At 40.7% G+C, this 17,684-nt stretch overlaps 1 long non-coding RNA gene across 6 annotated transcripts in view; it reads right to left on the reverse strand.

Annotated features, from left to right (window-relative positions):
• LOC135184324 (uncharacterized) overlaps positions 1-17,684 on the reverse strand; it is a 413,331-nt gene that overhangs the window by 201,274 nt on the left and 194,373 nt on the right. For all 6 annotated transcript variants that reach the window (XR_010305974.1, XR_010305973.1, XR_010305975.1 and 3 more), the window contains exon 6: positions 2,902-3,092. This is a non-coding gene — a long non-coding RNA (uncharacterized LOC135184324). The remainder of the gene's footprint in view (positions 1-2,901; positions 3,093-17,684) is intronic.

Consider the following 17,684-nt stretch of genomic DNA (forward strand, 5'->3'; position numbering starts at 1 on the left):
TCCCCTGTCCTTGTAGACCCATTCACACATCACACATCATGTAGCTCATAAACCTTGTCACACATTAATGAGATCCAAATAATGCAGAATCTACAAAGTGGTAACATCTGTAGCTAGACTATTTAGCTTAAGTCACAAGGATTAACAGTCCCCATGGTTCTAGAAACACACTAATCACGTGCAAGGATCACAGAAGAATTGTTGCCATCTTGCACTGCCTGGCTGGCCAAGTGGTTTTAATCTTCTTTTGGGATAGATACCAGATCTTACAGACCACTGGTCTGTCGCCTTATAATATGAAAGAATTCTGCAGCCCCTGTCTTATCTTTTTCCCCTCATTGTATCCTTTTTGTGTAAGAGGCAGGAAAATCACATTTTAACGTGAAAAATTTAGCATCGAAAAGAAAAAGCAAAAAGCTATCTCAACACCAAGGAAAAACTCTGGGACAGAGCTTTGGGTTTTATTTTAACGACTATTCCACAGTCCTGTTTAGCAAAATCCTATGAGTAGAATAAAACCTAAAAAAATCCAAGCATATCTGCAAATGCAGCGTTGGAAATAGATTACAAAAGCATTTTCAGATGGCTTTTAATAAAAAAATTTAAAGAAAAGCCAAAATCCTGGATGAGCAGGTTGTGGGGTTTCTTTTTCTCTCTTTTTTTTTTATCCTCCCTGCATATCCTAAGAATTTATTAGAAACCTGATTATGAAACAGAACCCTTTTACAGCCCTGCTATTGTACTGTATTTCCAATACATGTATATACCTGTACTGATATTTCATAGATATATGATTTTATTAACACTTCTTTTGAGGAACAAGCAGAAATGATAGGGTTTTTTTTTCACTGACTTCTGCAGGCATCCATAGATCACCCAAGAGAGGGCCACAGAAGAGCAGCATTTCAATAATCCCTACTTTGAGAAATAGTTTAAACGTGAAAGATTACGGTGCTGAAGGCAGCCAGTGGACATATTTCATGCTATCAGGGTAACTGTCTGGCTTATCACTTTATTTGGCGATACCATCTCCCCTGAAAAATAAGAGTGTATGATCTTTCTGTCTCCTGGAGTTGAGAGGGGTATAATGATTCTATCTGGTCTAGCACATGATAGTGCTCTTGCATCACTTTTCCATGAAAATGTAGAAAATCCAAGGGAAGGGTTTCAAGGAAACAAACCTGTACGCAATGTTTGTTCGGGGTATGTTTGGCTTTCTCCTTTTCTGCAGGCTTTTCATGACTGCCAGAGAGTGCTGGCAAACCCTTTCTATAGCAAGAATAATCGTAAATCTGCATGAAGTTCATGATGATTAGTTTCTCTTGGAGCTGGGCCAGAGAATAAGCCTTTCTCCAATACAGACTTCACATGCAGGCTCAGTCAAGAATTCATTTATTAATCCTTTCGATCAAGCCTGGATTAAGCCATCCAGGGGCCCTAGTGACATCAAGTAACTGTGTCTTGAGATACGCCTCCCGATCGAAAGATCTCCAAAGCAGCAAGGTGAGGTTACCCCATGCTGTGTCTTTACTGAATTCTGGAGTCCTCCTAGGGTACCTGGATCAGGATGTCTGTGCACAGGCACATCCTGTTGTAAACACTGAGTGGCTGTGCTTCATTTTAGGCCAAGTCACCCCACACAAAGATCTTACAAGGTCTAAGAGTACAGGAATATTTAAAAGGTGTAACCTGCTAGAAAGATACTGAAACTGAAGATGAGGAGATCAGGTCTAAGAAGTCCAGTACCCAATCTAAGCGTTTCTTCACTCCTACCCTTTTATTCTAAAAGTACAACCATGAAGAGATTTTAGCAGCCACTCAGTGTGTCAAAAAGTACAGATTTATTTACCCATGCATAGAGTTACTTAGCAAAGGCAATCATACTTTAATTCAACTACTACTTTCTCTAAGCTGCATTAAAACTCTGTCATTTCATTTCCTAAGAGTTCAGCTGAAAATCAGCTTCTTGGGCATTTAGCTCCTATAAGTCTCCTAGTATAATTTTTTTGTCTTTCATTTTAAAATTCAGATTTAGAGGTTGATAATCTAATTCAGATGTAAAATTGAGCTGAAAAACAGATTTCCACATTTTTCATCTTTTTGCCTATTTCATTTCAAATGAATTAGCAAGATTTTCCCACTGCAAAACACCCACCTGGTCCACCTTGCCTACAAGGTTAGTGTCTCCTCTCAAACACAGTCAAGTTCAAACCAATTCCTCTCCTGCTTCCTACCACATCCCCCTCTCCATCCAGGCAAGATTTGTTGCAAACATTTCACAGAGCTCTAACGTTGTGTGAACTCTTGCTGAATTATTGTTGTTCCAGGAGTGTCCTGGGGGATTTTCAGAGCTGCTGTGAGACAGTGATATCCCTTGTGGAGGACTAATAGACTGTCACTGTTTCCACTGGGAACAATGAAGGTCAGAAGTGCTAGCTAACCTATGTTAACACGTAACTTCCTTGCTCTACTCAGGAACAGCACTGAAAATAACACCGTGCCTCCATATCCCTCCTTGCCATGGCACTGAGATCACATCAAATCAGTCCTAATAATGCAGCCCTCTTTACTTCAGCCTAGTCGCTGGCAAACCAACTAAATAACCCCATAGAGCCTGCTGCTCTGGTTACTCTGTCAAAGGACAGAAAGGGAAAAGAAGGAGGAAAAGTTGCCTGCTCAAAGTGGCTGCCCCAGCAGCTGAGCCCTGAGCCCCTCTCTCATGCTGCAGCATACCCCTGCTACTCGCAGTTTGGGAACTTGCTTTCATAACCTTATCCACTAACCTGTGTTAGCTGGTTTAACTCCTTGTTTGCCAAACTCTCTACCGTTTGGTTTTCTTTCACCAACCCACCCTCTCACTTGGGTTTCTGGGTTTGTTCCATTTTGTTGTTTTTTTTTTACCTTTCAAGCCACTCCACCGAGTTCTTCCAGAAGAAACGGACTGTGCATGTCCACAACACGGCAAAGGCTGCTGGATGAGTTCTGCTCCCCTCTGTATTTCAAAACCGGGATTCTCTTGGGCCTTGCAGAAGAGCGGTAGATGCAGAGAAGGCTCTCCCAGGAGCTGCTGCCATCCTTCCTCACCTGATACTCTGTAAAAGACAAAGGTTTGGTTGACAGCATGCATGCTTGCAGGTGCTATTGAATTTTGCTGTAATTTTAAAACATCTGTTAGCATCTGTTGATCCTTCACTTCCCCATACATTAATGGCTCAGTGCTTTACTATAGTCTCAAAAATTGCAGCAACAAATGTGAAGGTAGAGGGGGAAGAAAATGGACTCAGGAGCTTTAACAGGAAAGACTGTAATTCATAAATATTATGACTACAAGGGAGAATGAACCACAGCTTGATCACACAACAAGAATAGCAATTAGGAGCAATTGTTGAATTTAGTTTAGGTATGCAGCATACGTAGGTAAATACACTGAATGCTAATGGTTTTATAATAGTCTTATTAATTCACACACATAGTTAATGTTTAAGATAAACTCCCCATCTTTAGAGTAATTTATGCATTCCACTTTTATAGAATTCCAATTGAATGAATATGAACATAATCATTTTGCACAAATGTTCTCTAAGGAGTGTGCAGAGAGTCTGAGGCAATGCTGAGGCTCCCCACAGCTTTATTCATAATGGATCAGTCTATTCATTCCTTATTAATTTAATGGAGTACAACTGAGCAGTCTAGCAGCTTGAGCTTATGAGTGTTTCACAAATGGGGCTTTTTGCCTGTAATCGCTTAATCCTACTGGCTAGGCCTCATAAATTGAATAAAGGAGTGAACTAGGTTTTAATTAAGTCTAAGGAATGAGCTTGTCTGAGAGATACTTCAGCCTCTTAAGATCACAGTGGTGAAGTGTGTTTGTCCAGGAGCCTAGCAGGGGCAAGCATCCCGGGCGAGTTAGGTAAGAGACCAGTTGCTTTGATGTAAGGTATTTGTTAATACCTTTTTTTCCCTTTAATTAAAAATCCATTCTCCACTGTCAGTACCATCTGAGAGCACAAGTCAGAGAACTACAGCAAACCTGACCAGTTATGGAAAAGAAAGTGGTTTGGATTAATTCTTTTTAAGTCCATAAAGCAGCAGGTCACAGAGAGAAGCATAGCCACCGTCAAACAGGGAAGAAAATATCTGGACCTAGCAGTTCTGAACTGTTCTCCATCAGGGTTCAGTGCCCCACGCTCAAGCAGAATCTATGAGAAGTCAAAAATTGCAAGCCAGGCAGTCATCTTCTTCCAGGGGTCCCACAGACCCAGTCAGAGGCACCAAAGTCACATCTACCTGTGTGTGTCACCCCTTACCACGACTTCCATCTCTGTGCATACCCAAGTATCAGCTCAGGAGGATTGAATCAGTCTTACTAAATCTGAGCAGGACACATGAATTAGAAATCCTCTTGTGCATTCCCTAGGGGCCAAATCCTCTCAGCCTTTTCTAGGGAACACAGAGAGAGATGGCATCTCTTGCAAAATGTATTTGCAGCCACTTTTCTTTCAAATTCAGTGGTTGGAGAAGCAATTCTGTTCTGAGTTTACAAACGAACTTGGCTCTCACCCGGGTTGGGAAATAGTGGCGTTCGTATCCCTCCCTCCCGGCAGCAGTCTCAAGAGAAGAAAAATTATCATCTTCTATACTTTCTCCAAACTACCTGTTGAAGATATATCCTGGGCAGCAAAGATTCATGGTGGTGTAAAAGCCTTTCATATGGATGTATTCCATTTTCTACTCTGGTGGGCTGTCTAGAGAATATGCATTAGATAAAGCAGAGATGCTAGGCACTGAACTCGGGTACCCTCCTCCCTCCTGGGACCAAGGCTGGAATGTAAACTGTATTGTGCGCTATCGTAAAAACTATTGCTTTGGTAAATCATCTTCCAGAATGCAGCATCTTCTTTTTGGACATGTAGATAAGGAACAAGATTCTGGGGAATCTGAAACCAAGGGGGTTGTTTATTCGTTTGTACATTTGTTTGGCAGTATATTGAAGGGGAAAGACAAGTCTGTCTCTGCTATGACTTTACAGCTTACAGGATGACTTTACAAGCACCTCAAAGTGCTCTGTTACCTGCCTATGGTTTTCATACAACAGTGCAACAGTACAGTGAAGTCTCAGCAAAAATGAGACTCCTTTTGCTGTCTCTATAAATATATAACCAGAGGTAGGTCCTGACCCCAGACAACCTAAAGGATCCCACCTAAGGGCAGTATTTTAAAGAGTATTTAAAATGCCAGTATTTGGCATTCACTGTCATTTTCCCTCCATCTTCGAAAATAAGAAATGGGAAAATGTAAGGCTGGTGAAAGGAGGCTAATTTGCCTGGCTTGCTTCTTGTGGGTTTTACTGAATTATCCTGCTGCCCTTTAGCCATGTTTTGGTATTAATTTAGCTGTAGGTTTAAGTTATGCCAAAGGCAGGAAGGATATGAATTTTAATTAGGCACCCATCTCTCACTGAGTTCTCCCAGGCGCCTTTGAAAATCCAGACCCTAGAGCTGTCATGTATGTGTGCGTGCCTGCTTCTGGGCATGTTGTATATATTTGTGCATACAGAAATCTACATAAATAAATAAAGTGACATAATCAGATTTTCAAAGGCATTTGGAGAAGCACCCCCGTTGTTCTCAACAAGAATTGGTGCATGCTGAGCTCCTCTGTAAAACCAGCCACATCTCTGACTCCAGGGAATGTTGAACTTTACACAGCCAGTGTCTGAGTCAAACATACATGATTTCTGATCACAATTAAGTTTTAATTGCTTTAAAAGATTCTGATCTGGGGATGGGCAAGACAATGCATCTTTCTAAATGGCTGGCTTTTCAGTTTAAACCCACTTCTCCTAGGAGGGTGACAACGTTAGGCATCCTGCCAGCTTGAGTCTGGAGGGCTCCGATGAACAGCACACAGGCTGTGACAGGCTGGAGGAGTGGAAGCATTCAGAAAGCCTGCTGTAGATTTTCTATCACGTTAAAATGGGGTGAAGAAGAAATAAAATTAAACAAACACCAGAAGTGCATGCTCAAATGTACATGCAAGCTGTATTTATTTAAAGGGCTGTTATGACTGCTTAATTACAGTGTTCTAAGTAAATAAATAAATAAATCCCTGGCATTCTTGCTGTAAACAGCTTGTTTGCTGTGCATGGCTAGACAATCAGGCAAGGGTCATCTTGGGGATGATGGATTTAGAGTGGTCAGCACTTCCAAAGCTTGTATCTATTCAGGATCTAAGACTATTTTCAGTTTTGCTCCTCAAATTTTCTAAAGTACTGAAAAGATTCATTTTTAATTATTCATACAAATAACATAAGAGGACTGTAGTATATTAATATGAAGGAATGAAGGCTCCTAGATGTACTTTTGAGAGCACTTCTCATGGCAGTCAGTCTCACTGGAGTCAGTCTCCCTGTGGTTTTGAAGGGCAGACTTATTTTGAAAAGAAAACAAACACAGAGTTGCAAAACCACAAAATCTAACAAAGGCAGAGACTAAAATGATATCTCCCTCCCCTGAGGAAAAAAAAAAAATTAAAAGGCTGGACTTCACAAGCTACAATTCAGCACAAGGCCAAGAACTGGTTGAGGAAAGAGAAGTATCCATGAACTGTGGATGAAGGGACTGCATCCAAGAAGCTGAAGAGCCACTGGTGTCTGGCAGTCATGAGTGACTCACTAACATGCCAAAATGGATGTTGGAACTTGTCTTGACTAACAAATCCCTCACTCCTAAGCAAACTCCTTCTGCAGCCAATACCCTCCTCAGCTCACTCCCCTGTTTACAACTAGCACCTTCCTCTTGCATCCCATACTAAGAAGAAAGACTTTGGATCACCTCTACCAGAGCTCAGCAATAGCAGAGGATCAGTGTGTAAAGGAAATATCATGCAGAACTACTGGAAGACCCCAGAGTGTGGGCAACTGTTCTGGAGGGAGTCTTTCAATATCCTTAGTTTCAGCCTGTGCAGTTTATGGATCAATACCTTGTAAGTACTTTTTACTTAAGCAGAATACTGCAGGTACCATGTTGACTGCTGAACAAATGCACAAAGCCCTCTAAATCAAAGGCTGCATAATCAAAGTACTACTGATCTATTTTTGAAAACAGGTAATTTTCTCCCATTTTAAACCAATGGCTCTTAAAAGAGGTAACATACAATAGAGTGCAACATTTTTCAAACTACTGCAATTTTTAAGGTGTTGCTAACACAGATCTATTGACTGATTTACACTAATTACTTAAAAAAGATGCTCCAGGGCAAATCACACACTCTCAGTCAATTTACAAAGGAGGTCATGCAGTAATTGACAAGGTGTACACCTCCTTTTGAATAGCTGTTGGACTGAAAAAGGAAATAAACACTAAACTCGGAGAAAATGCATAGAAAATGCAGTTAAGCTAACACAAAATTCTCATCATATTGTTAATTGTTAATGTTAATGAGTCATTTCTCTTCTGTTCATCATTCCGCAAAGGAAAAAGGCACGACTGGTACAAACAGCACATCTACATAGGAATTAGTCCTAAAGTGCTAATTTGTATGCTTCCTTGAAAAATATTTTTCTGGTTTCTGTGAGCACTTAACACTGATGACCAGGCAGGTACCAAGGCAGACAACTTCATGGGAGCACCACACATCTAAGGAAAGCACACTGTGTCACCTCTTCACACTGCGATTCATGGGAGACCTCCCATAACATGTGCAGGCAAGTTGGTGCCACAACAAACCCATGCTAGTATCTGACATGGTGTGCAGCAAGCTGGGATTGTTCATTTGGAAAGGAGATGGAACAATGAACAACTCTGGTGTCAGGGTCAGCATAGTGTCCAGTTGTCCATAAATGCATCTGAACAAAATCTGTATTTCCAAGGGAAAGAACTCCAAGTAGAAGTCTGTTGTACGCCTGCTGAAACGATCACGACAACACAGCCCAATGGGTTACGAAAAGAGGCCACAGCCAAATCCAGCCACAAACCTGTCCGTCAGCAATGGCTGGGCAAATCTGTGTGCAGGCTCTCATACTGGTCACCAAGCTTCATGATCCTGCAATATGATAGACTATACATACAACCAAAACCCAATCTGCATTAGTATCCATGGTGAAAAATAGGATGCCAGCATTGTCTACCACAACAGCTGTTCGGCATCAGAATGAAATACTGTATCCAGTATTCACCCATCTCATAACATCCTTTTTGTAAGTCTCAGAGGTCACCTAAACATGCTTATTGACTTCATTATTTTTATATAGGGAGAAAAAATTGATGGTGCTACAGAGCTGAGCAAATAACTCACAATAAAATCTTTATTCAATATATTTCATCTTTTTTCCCCCAGTGTTCCTGCAGCACAGTGAAATTCTTGAATTTAACCATTACCTAAATTCACTCTCTGAGAATTTCTACAGTAATTTTTTTATGCTAGAAGATGTTGCTGGAAAGTTCAGTGAACATTTACCACTAAAACTGGCTTTGTTATTTAGATAAACTATGCAGTACTGTTTCTGTTCTCCAAATGACTTCTAGAATTTATAGTACAGTGTGACTTTTGAATTCTACTGGTTAAGTGTACATGATGAATCCATGAAGAATTGGTTAGAGTGGCTCATATTCTAGGACCTGTCAATAATTAATTTCATGGGGCGTAAAATTAAAAGCCAATTTGAAAGGATCACATCCCAAGTGTCCTACCCAGAAGACACAGCAACCAGAAAATGCAATAGCAATGCACAAATCAGAGCCTGATTACTTGTACATGTTCAAAAATGGAGCTCCCTATGGCATTTTACATGAGAGCCTGGATATATGTGATTGCCATTTGTTAGTTTTTACCAAAATATTTCATTCCACTGAGCATCAATTTCACTCTTTTCCTGAGTGGGAGACAGTCAAACCCTTAGATGCAATCAATTTGCCCTTGGTAAAAAACAGTGACACCTCAGCTGATGAACTTATAAAAGGAGACCTATAAATAATGGTCATGAAACAGAGACCTTTTTGCATCAAAACTGCAGCTTGTGATGTGCTCAGGTAAGGGACGTTCATATAAGACCAGTGGAACCATGGGATGTTCAGTGATACTGAACAATTCCTTCTGATAGGGATGGGCACTGATCTCAGAACATGTGGCTCTGAAAAGCTGATTTTCTCCAGCAAGCTCCCCCCTGGATCTTACTTTGAAGCAGCATAAAGAAAACATCAAGTACGGTTACATATGTTTTTTAGAGTGCTCTTAGGGATGAGACTCTTCAAACTGAATGAGGTCTGAAATTTGCTTGAGAAAGCTTGACCCATTCTTTTTTAAACAAATGAACCACCAAGTCAAGCACACAGCTAATTACCACTACAAAAATAATTCAAAGCAAGCCCCCCCACTGGCTCGCACAAAGGGACAGCTGACTGGTTGTGCAGGGCATGAATAGGACCGGGGACATGAGGACACAGAGCTGTGCATGTATGTACAGGCTTCTTCCTTTAACTGTGAAGAGGGGCATGTTCAAATGCCTGCAGAAAAGAATGTCAGTCACAAGCTCTGCACAAAAATGTGTCTTCTATGATGAGGTGGTGACAAGACACCATTTCTAAGGCCCTAAATGATAAGCCAAGTTTTACACTAATGCTCCCTGAATTTTCACACACTTCTGACCATAGCAGTTTTGTATAAAGAGGCCAGGAAATCATAAATGAAGCACTGCTTCATTTCTGTAATTAGCAAAAATACACCACAGGAAATAGAAGCCTTGATACTGTGTACATGAGACTGATACAAAGAGGTACCATGTTCTCACGATGATGGGCTCCTCAGTAATCTGCCCCCAACAAAGGGCGACTCAGTAAAGCAGAGTTGAGTCCAAAACCTCTGTTCTGTAATACACAAATATAGTTCTAGCTCCACTGCTATCTGATACAGACCCTGCTGCCACAGAAATTTTATCACATGTATTGTAAAAGAAAGGGTTCAAAAACTGCTGAGAAGGCCAATAACCATAGCATGTTGTCTGCACACATCATATGAGAGATGGTGGGGAGGAGCTCTGAGACAGCTGTCTGACATCCAGGATCCAAAACCTTTGCATCACTGATGTAAAGGTATTACAACACTGTCAATCTTACTTTCCTTACAATCCTATGCATGTCTTAGTACTACAAGTGATTTTGCAGATGATTGCTTGGCAGAGGTTTCATAGAGATGCCCACACACTTTTGGCAGATACTCTTCATGCAAAAGAACAAAATGAATTTGTCCATCCAGTGAGCTGCTCTTGATCTGACACATGAGACATAACTGGTGTGGCATCATTTTAACTCTTAGCAGACACATGCATTGCTCAGCTGCCCAGTCAGTGGGCCGGTCCCTTTGTGGGCAATCTCAAAAGAAGGAAGAAACAAGGAAAACAGCCAAAATGAAGTACATATTTTCTGTGCTTTCAGGGGTGACACTGAAAAAAAACAAGGTTAAAGTTCCCATCTACTTGAAATCAATGGAATTTTTGCCATTGAGTCCAGGGGAACCAGGATTTCTTTCTAAGATGCTTTAGGAAGACTGCAGCCAGTCTTTTCCAGTAATGTTAACCAGTGTACCCTCACTGGTGCTGCTGACTTACACCAGCTGAGAATCTGATCCTCTGTGCTGCAGACAGAACAGATTCATTCTGCTATCTGTCTGCTTTGTTACTCACCAGCCTGAGCCCTGTGCTGCAGATAAATAGAGGGCTTTAATCCCCAGCACTCTCAATCCTATACTGTTCACTACTGCCAGATTCACGTTTTGTTTTGTTTCTTTAACACAAGCTTACAGAAGAACGAAACTGATAAACTTCCTCCTGCTCAGATGGTAGGAGCAGAGGATAATATAACAAGTTAAATGAAACATTAGGAGAAATAGAAAGCATTTTACAAAACATGCACTGCCTCTTTAACATTTCAAATTTCTCTTTTAACATAAAATTACAGCATAATATAAGAAAGGAATCCAGCAAGATGCTTTATCACAATACTTGGGCAACTTTAACTCATCTCAAGCGTTATTAGAAGAAATAGAATTTACTGGTATGGACTTACATTCAATAGCACTCCTTCCCTTTTTAATGAAATGTCATTATTCCAATACAAATCCTTTCATTCTGCAGCCCGCTCCCCCCTTCATCTCACTATATTTCATTTCCTGCAGTTACGTGATATTATTGCCTTTTTTTTCCACAGCTATTGATTTAGGTGTATATGGTTATTACAATGCAAAATAAAACAGTTCCCCCATCCATTCTACCTTGTACTGTTGAACATTAACTTAATTTGTTTCAAATCTGCATTTGATTTGGCAAGGAAACCATTTATCTTTATGAAGAAAGCCCTCATAAAGTAGGGACTTCAGGAGATCACTGCTTTAAAAATTTAATAGCCTTGTGTCTTATACACTGGAAAAATGAATTAAACTTTCAAATATTATATGTCTCAATGTAACCTTTTTGCATTTCATACTATGTTTAATTTATTATATCCCAGGAAAAAAAAAATTAGATAAACCCTCACTAGATTTTGGGTAGTAGCTTGGTCTTTGTTTTGTTTTGATTTGGGCTGAGTATTTTACATACTGGGATTAAAAGTCTATCAATATGGTATTAGCAGTTGGATATAGCTGATGTTTCTAGGCTCTAGCTTGTTGTTACACATCCAATATTCTTGTTTTGGTTCTCAGCACTGATGAAAATCATTAAGTTCTGAAGCCACCACCAAAACTGACCTTTCAACCTGTATGTAGTATGCAATATCTTTAAAGATGATTTCTGTGGCACGAGCAAAGGACAAGCTTCCAGAGTCTAAAGCAATCACAAATCAAGATAATTTATGCATTCTCACTAGAGACGGAATATTTGGACTGCAATGTAGTAGATGATGCCTTTTGCATGACTGGTGAACAAATGAGATAGGGAGCGGAAATATCCTTGACTGTAATGGAAAAGTTCTGGTTTAGAGAAATAGTCATTGTATGCCTAGGCTGATGAAGAACATCAACAACCAAGAGAAAATAATCAAATGGCTTTGCTGGGGTGAGAACTGCTTTAGGTATTCACGATCCTTATTCTTGGAAAAACTAATATTTCACACTGCCGCATTAACACAGCCATTCAGGACACTCTTTGCAAGAGTGGCTTTCCTTCTTCAGCTTCTTCTTCTATTCTGACCAACAAGGACTCTGCTAAATTCACTGGTTCATTAATAATTAATGCTTGCATCATTACAGAAAACAACAAAGTCAATTACAGTCAGAGACCTAAACACCTTTCAGGACCTGGGCTGAAGGCCTCAGAATTATTGGCCGCCTCTGCAGTGCCTGAGTTAAGATAAAGCTCTCTTTAACATGCAGGCCTGATGACCACCTACACTGAAATCTCTAAGGCAAGCCTACACTAATTCTAGACTCTAAATCTCTGATCTCCAGCAGACCAGTTTAATCATAGTCTCCCACACCCTACTTTTGTGTGTATCTGGAATTTGCCCAGGATGATGAATCTTGAATACAGGAGTCCAGACAGCAGCAATCCTACTGTTCTTTGTTCTCTCTTAGACACTCTTCCTACTCATACACCTCTTCTGTGTCCTTTTGGGCAGAACAAGCTTAGTCAGAAAAAGAAATAAACAAAATTCAGTTTCTGAGGTTGTTTCCTGGGAAGGTTTGCATCACAAATACAGTCCAGAGGAAGAGTAGACCTGAGGCAGACTGTGAAGACCGAAAGCTCATATGGCTTGCTCTGGTTGACAACGACAAGACGCTTAAATCCAAATTACGCAATCAGAAACACATCTATAGGTTCTGTCAAGTCTAGTACTAGAAGTCAGTGAAATCGTGAGTAAAAGACAGACCACTTACTCACATGAGGAATTATAAAGTTATATAGCCAATGTTAAGCAGGTTGACCATAGTAAACTGAGATAAAAGACACGATATTAGCATGGCACACAAAATATAAATGCTATATAATCTCTCTAAGGCAATATTACTAGATTAATTTGCTTTATGTCGGGACTTTCAGTAGTGAGAAAATCATAGCCAAAATATAACTAGAACAAGCAAAGAGCTTCAAACACGTAGGCATCATGAAAAAAAAACAAGGAAAATTTAAGCAGAAGAAAAAAGCATCTCAAAGGACTCCTTCAAGAGGACAGCTAAGTGAAGGGAAGGGAGCAATAAAACAGCTAGAAGTTGTGTAACAGGGAAAGAAAGAAGCTCATAACGTTTAAATCTAAAATAAATCCACCATCAAACCCACTTCCACCAGCCTGTGTTACTTATACACTTTGGTACCCCTAAGTTTCGTTGATTTTGCCACTATGAAGCAAAAGCGGACACTAGAAATACATTGGCTAGGTCTCATTACAAATCTCCCTGTCTGTATCTTAGAACATTCTTAAGCTGCATTTAGCAAGCAACCTGGAAAGTACTGATATACTGTGTACACATATTACAGACATGACTGTATTTGCCTATTTCTTCCCAGTAGGTAAAACCAGGCTGTTTTCATTGGATGATCTCCAGAAATGAAATCAGAGCACGGCATTGTGATTACTCACCTCATACAATGAATTCCCAGTTTCAGTAAGAATAAGTAACATTCTAATTTAGAGTTGATATTTGACACTGTAGAAGTGAGGAGGGGGCTATGTTCCATTTTCTCCTCAGACAACAGCAGTAAACTGCAAACCTCCCTGCTAAAATGCATGATCTTTGGAGAATGCTAATTGACCTACTAAAGTTGGCTTATTTTATTTGGTGAAATTTGCTTATCACAGGCCCCTAGGTGCTCTACATAAACAATATAAATGAAAATAATGAATAGACCAAATACCTAAGTGACAACGGGGACCACATCAATAGCTGTCTGCCCAACAGAATATGGCTCAAAAGAAACTGTATTATAGAGTCTGATCATCTCAGAAGTGGGAACTTTCCCCCCTTCTGAGGTTTGCTGTATTTCCAAGCACAGGGGGATTTGTTAGCTTCAGGCAGATCAGGTGTATGCACCCCTTGCAGACTGCAGAGCACAGCAATTCTGTGGATACGAGTGCATGTGGAATTGATGCCATCCTGTGGGTGTGGGAAGTGGATATGCAGGGAGGGCAGGCGATCCTGATGAGAATGGTACACACTCCCACATCGCTAGGGCACTTCTCCAGGCCAGTGGCGGGTCCAAGGCTCCAAATGGAGCAAAGCTTTTGAGTTCGCAGGCACCCTGCTGCTGACTCCCTGCAGTCACACAGGCATCAAGATAGGCACACTGGCAGCAGGGACTATCTCTGATTTTGTGCATTTCCAGAAGTAGAGGATTTCTCTCAAGATAAGGTAATTTTAACTTTTGTGGTTGTTGTAGCTAATTTTGTGCATTAAGTCTAGGGAGATTTCTGACCAGAACGAAGCAAGCCCAGGTCTTCTCACGGAAAGGCTCATCCAACAGCAATGTTCTCTCTAGGTCAGCCAAGACAGAAAATAAACCACATGTGTAGGAACATGGGCAGGATCTGAGAGTAAACCAGTCACTCAATGTGAGTCACAATAATGCTCCAGGGATATAAGTTACGAAACTGCAAATTTAATATTGAAAGAAGCAGGCTAGACTTAAGGTAGCTAGTTAACAAAACAAAGTTCAGCATCGCTTCATTCACCCAGTTGTTTAGGCAGCTTCCTTGCTTACTCCAAACTTGCCAGGTCTGGAGGTTCACTTGTATCAGAAGGCTAGCTCTGAAATAACATCTGCCCTTTCTAATGTAAAGGACAGAGAGACCATCCTCTATCTCAGAAGGCAGAATCTTAGGCAGTACCAAACAGGGATTGCCTGCCAGACACGTGTCCCACAGACGACACCCCTGGCGGTGGAGGGCTCCAGCAGGGATAGCAAGTTGTCAGCTGTGACCAGAGTACATGTAGTCCTCTGCATTCAGTTCACAGAACCATGCAACTCAGCTGTCTTAAAAGGTGAGTAGATCTGCTGATTCCCTGGCCAGTGGAAGCAAAGCAGGCAATAACACCAGTTCCTCACAGATTTCACACCGCTTAGAAGCAGGTACATGGAGTCAAAGGTATTTCTCCTTTTCACGGATTTGAAAGTTTGTATGGGAAGAAGCCTCATTCGATCTTTAGCTAATACAATATGAAACACTCTTCACAGCTGTAATTTCCTGCAGCATCTAAAATGTTTCCTGTTAATATTTTCCATGTTGTTGCTGGTTTTATGAAAAAATCCCCTAAATATTAACATTTTCAGATGGCAGAATGGAAAAAGCTAACATAACTCTTAGAGACACAGCATACAAATCCAGAAACAGATCTAAAGCCAGATTTCTCAGCACTCCCTAAATTCTATCGGGGGAACAGACCAAAACTCCATTCCAACCTTCTGCTTTTCTTCACTCAGTGCTCAGATGTTGTAATTTGACCTCAATTCTAGCCAGAAGACAAGCCTCATTTCTGTAGTGTAACACAGATCGTGCACTTTTCTTACTGTATCCATACTAATTCTGCTTCTGCCTCCTTCTCCTGCCATTGCCATGGTAAATAATAGTCCTACTGTTGCTTCTAATGCTTGAAGAAGAAATTTTGGAAAAAGATGTTGAGCAACTCTGTGCTCTTGCTATTTAAAGTTTTTATCTCAATGGAAGGTTTGAAAGACAGGGAACAATAAACACAGTAAAGCTACAAAGTAGCCAAAACCCAAAGAAAAAAAAACCACACACACACACAAAAAAAAACCCCCAAAAACCAAAACCAGAGAAACACAAATAAACAAACAAAAACCTAACAATCTGGGTTTTAGCCTCATAGTGGCTCTCAGCTACCCTCACAAATTCTGTTTAATGACCGCCTGTATTGTGAGCAGCTAAAGGATGAGAGATGTCTATAAAGCAGATCAGAACTATGGCAGTAGAAGCCTGCCCAGCATTTGCTAGGAGCTTTATCGCCCCAAGAACACTGGAAAATGCCTTACCCTTGTAGAGAGCAGCAACATACCTAGTAAACAACTTCTATTATTATTTTGCTCTTTCTTTGTCCACGCTGCCTGGAGGGCAGAATCAGTTTCATTTGAGCTTTTGTTTGGCTACCCTGGCTGGCCAGCCTAATTACTCAGCAAAAAAAAGGGAAACAGTGGGCTGATTCCTCATCTAGTATCTGTGACAGTCACTGCCAGCCCCTGTCAGTGAAGTTAGGTGTATTTATACCAGTTCAGCTCAGTCTGTGTGTCTGTCTGCCTGTTTCATCATCTGGCATCGAGCTACAGGATTTATGCCATGTCTCATCTCTACCTAAGCAAGAAAAATACCAAATTGGACACATTTGCAAGACTGTGATTAGTTCTGAACTGAGTGTGCAGATTAACATTTATTCATGTGTTTACCTGCTCCTGAACAAAGTTTCAGTAATGTTCTCTACAGCTTTGGCCATAATTTGCTTCCATAGAGACCATGAATATTGCCAATCAAATGTCTTGTCTATGCCCACAAGTCTGGGAAAGATCTAAAACGGGATCAAGGCATGCCTTTTGAGAGCTTTCTTGTGCTGGCTGAGCACTCAATCCAAAGGAAAACCAGTAACTTGGTCAAGATTGATAGTCACAGTAGAGGAAGGCAAGCAGACCAGGATGAAGATGCAAATATGCCTCCTCTAATTTCAGAAGATCTTGTTGCAGCTTGGTCTCTTTTGTGGTCTATATGAACAGTGTAAAATCCTCTCCCCACACAGCCACTGCTCAGCTGAATGGTATATACAGCTTTTGAAGATCTTTGCAAACTTTCTGGATGAAATTAAAAGCAAAACTACATGTATGATTTCACTGCAAATATGCATGTGATTTAAATCAGTAAAACTTCAAGCCAGACTTTTGCTAAAAAGCACAAGGAACACTTCCTGCTGAGGCCACCTTGTGTCAGAAACACAGGGGCTGGCAAAGCCTTGTGTTATCAGGAACAACTCATGACCCCGTAGGTCATTCTCAATGACACCATCCAGTACATGCAGAGTCAGTTAAGTCAATGTATGTGGCATACACGGGAGTCTCAGAGCCCATCCTATGACAAGGGGTCTCTACTTGCCCACCTTTTTTCCACAAACAGCTGCAGATGCTCCTGCCAGTCCAACACCAAGTGCAGCATAGAGGCCATGGCTATTTGTGTATCACTTCTGTACAGTCCATCACTGAGGTTTTCATACTTGTGAGCACATCCCCATACCTTGCCAGTTGTACCTCTCTGCATTTTGATTATTTAGATGCAAATCCACAGCACATAACAAATTCCCTCTCTCTCAAAATGCAATCGATTTTAAAAGCATGTGTGCAAAGAACTGAGTGCTCAGAGTCTTTGCAAGTGTCCATGACATGAAAGACTTTAAGTGACTGTAAGCTATTTTCCTTGCTGTCAAGCTGCCAGATGATTTTCCTGCCATTAGCACATGCCTCTACAGGCCAAAGTAATGCTTGCCTTTTTGGACATATGTGAGGAAATAAATGTAATTACAAGCAAGATGTAATCACAATTGCTTTACTATTAAAGCTGCTGTATGCTCTCACGGTTTAGTTAACAATACATGCAGAACAGTGGAATTGCCTGATGTTCTGAGAAAAGGGGAAGAGAGGAAAAAAAAGATAAATATGGCCTCTTTCATTTATATCTGTGAAAATACAACATTTAAATGCAGAA

Source organism: Pogoniulus pusillus, chromosome 20, assembly GCF_015220805.1.
Source record: "Pogoniulus pusillus isolate bPogPus1 chromosome 20, bPogPus1.pri, whole genome shotgun sequence".
Lineage (NCBI taxonomy): Eukaryota > Metazoa > Chordata > Aves > Piciformes > Lybiidae > Pogoniulus > Pogoniulus pusillus.